A 3,065-nucleotide genomic window follows, 5' to 3' on the forward strand; every position below is an offset into this window, starting at 1 on the left:
GCCTAGAGTAAATAAGCATTTGGTGACTGCAATATTCACATCATGAAGTAATTTTGCAATGACGGATGGGTGACTAGAATTTAACCAGATGTTTGCGTTAAAGCAAATACTTCTGTTCTTACCAATGAGGAACAAATGCATATTAGAAAATCACGAATATCCATCACATTACAGTATCTACCGTGTTTTCTGAATATTCATCAATTACCACTTGTAACTCAGAAAATTGATATAATTTTTGGAGCACATTAGAAAAATCTCTCTATACACATAAGAAACCTCTTCCCTGAAGAAGGAACTTTGATGCAAATAGTGGCAAGTAGTAGAAACAAATTGTTTTTGAATGGGTAGGATGTGAAATAAAGATGTATTACGTCCTTGAAGTCTTTTCACCATCTACGCAGGATTTACTGTGAGCCAAGTCCTGAAATGCAGTGACAAGGGAGAACGAATGAACACTCTTAACCAAATACAAATTTTGAATATACGCTAATGATTCAATATGCTTTTTTGAACAAATTTTGGCATTGTTAGAAACAATGGAGAATACAGAATACCCACAAATATAAAGAAAATAGATATATGCTGTGTAAAGCCTTGACCCCAACGTTGTAATTAGTGAGTCAGTTCCTTAAATTGATAACCTGCAATCACAGATTAACTCTGAGAACCATTTTCCAAAATAAGTTTGAGGAAGCCAAGTAATAGCTCACTTAAATCGCTCTTCTTTTTAATGAAAGTTTGGAGAAGCATGGTACCTGGAATGAAACATAAATTTCACAATTGAAAAGGAATGTCTTCCCCAGTACAACATATTCATTGTAGATAAAGTGAATTAATGATGCCTGTCTGAAGATGACTGAAGCTTTTGAGAGGCTTCAGAAGTTTCTTGCATTTCTCCTGTGTAGATGTCGCGGATGGAGTGAGAGGGAGGCAAAAATAATGTGGTTTATTGGTGTAAAACAGTGAGTTAACAAAGTTCAGTGGTAACTGCGACAATAGTTTGAGATTCGATGGCAAGGGACACTTTGTTATTTACTGCACAGAGGACAGGGTCAGACAAAACTGTCAGGGAGACCCTCCCATTGAGTCATGAGGTTCAGAAAAGATCCCCTTGCTTTCTAAACTGCCTCAGAGAGGAGTCTAGGTGCGGCTGGATCCAATCCTAGTCCCAGACTTGGTCAACGGTTTATGCCTAAAGGATTATACATGCACAATTAATCCTTTATGTCACTTAGCTAAAATTTCCAAGGTAGCATGCTGTTAGTCACTTACCGAGAATCTGTCGTGGTAAGGAATCTCTCAACCTCGAGGAGTAACCTTGAGAGGCGTCCCTGCTCAAGGGGAGATCCTGGCGTGCAGCCCGCTGCCGTGCAGGAGAGCTCAAAGGGCTCTTGGGCTGCTCACTATTTATGGGGGTAAGATAATTGGCTCATAGTCATATTTGCATACTGACCACTGTGCTTAGATGGGCACATTCCACAATAGCCCTTGGCTATTGTATTGTTATCTGTCTCCCCCCACACCCAGTGGGTGCATCCTTCACGCCCAGACACATCTATCAGATGTATCTATCACACCACCCCAGGTAGTTATCACCTGAAAGAGGCAAAGGAGGGGGGGGGTCAGAGACGAGGGGGGAGCACACTGTCACAGTAGACAAAAGACAAATTATTTTAACATACATTCTCATTGCAAAAAAAAATGTTCTGTTTTAGGAATCCAACAGCTATAAACTTTATTACTTAAGTCAAATCAGCTACAGAGATAGGCAGAACCTTGAAAGTTTTGATGAAAAAATACTGATGGGTTATTCTGGGAGCAACCAGCATGAAAGATAAATTAAAGGGCAGGTGCCAGCTTAGTGGAGGATCAGCCTCCAAGTGTTCAAAATACACAATAGACTAAGCTTGTTGGGAGAAACTGCTATTGAAGGGTGATCCTTTTAGGCTAGACAGTATAACTTCAGTTGAAAACCCTTCGGAGCATTATGTCTTTCTTTAAGATAGGACAACATCCCTTCCCTTCTCCCCCACCTGTCTCTAACCAGCCCTATATCAGGGTCTTCAAACCATGAAAATAAAAGTTCATGGAATTATAGAAGCTTTTATTGTACAAGTAGAGAGCAAGGATTCTGAGTATCACTTCAGAGTGACCTGGAGTTCCAATTATAACTTTGATGAGAGAGTATGGTTGAAATCTATTTTAGCACCTTGATACATTAGATTTTCAAAGATTAAAAAAAGGAAAATATACATAAGGAATTACAAAAATACTGTTTTAATATGGATAAAAATATTCGCTCACAAGCAGAGGATTTCTAAATCCATGCTGCTTTGCATTGTTTCACTATCTGCATTTCCCTGGCGTTTATTTTGCTTATTGGTGAAGTTGTTAAGAAATAGTGTTCTTATCTGCAAGAGTGTGCAGAGAAGATGCAATGTTCCTGTGGCATCCACAAAAAGTGGAACATCAGTTTCAGGGATTGAGTAATTTTGATACGAAACGATTAAGTTACAGATAACACTTCGTATTAGTAACTCTCTTCTCGTTCCAACAGGTGATCCATGTTTAACTATGATTCTCACAAATAACCTTTTTGAATCACTTCTTGTTTCACATAGGGGAAATAATTTGAACTTGTTGAAGGTGACTGGCTTGCAGGAGGCCAACTGCAAATCACTGACAAGCTGAGCTGTCAAGCACCACTGAACTCTTGATTCCCACCCTTGTTTTCAGTCATTGGTTATTAATCTTGGCTCTATGCTTGCAGCGCCCTTTCCGAAGCTGGGCTCCCCGGCCTTGAAGAGGGCTGCAGATGTCAGCAGGGCTTTATGGGGCCGTCAGACCTGGGGCTGCAGCAGACCCATGGAGCAACACTTAATTCCCATGAGAAAACCTGTGCTGATGTAAGAGCAGCTGCTCCTGAAAGGCTCTGACAGAAAAAAAAAAAAAAAAAATCAAGTTAATTTGCTAGCGCTGGGAGGCAAACACAAACTACCCAGTGTTTTGTAACGGTACGAGCCGCTGCACACAGCGAGCAGCTGCCCCCCTTTCCTCAGGCG

The sequence above is a fragment of the Egretta garzetta genome, unplaced genomic scaffold (genome assembly GCF_000687185.1).
Source record: "Egretta garzetta isolate BGI_Z169 unplaced genomic scaffold, ASM68718v1 scaffold449, whole genome shotgun sequence".
Lineage (NCBI taxonomy): Eukaryota > Metazoa > Chordata > Aves > Pelecaniformes > Ardeidae > Egretta > Egretta garzetta.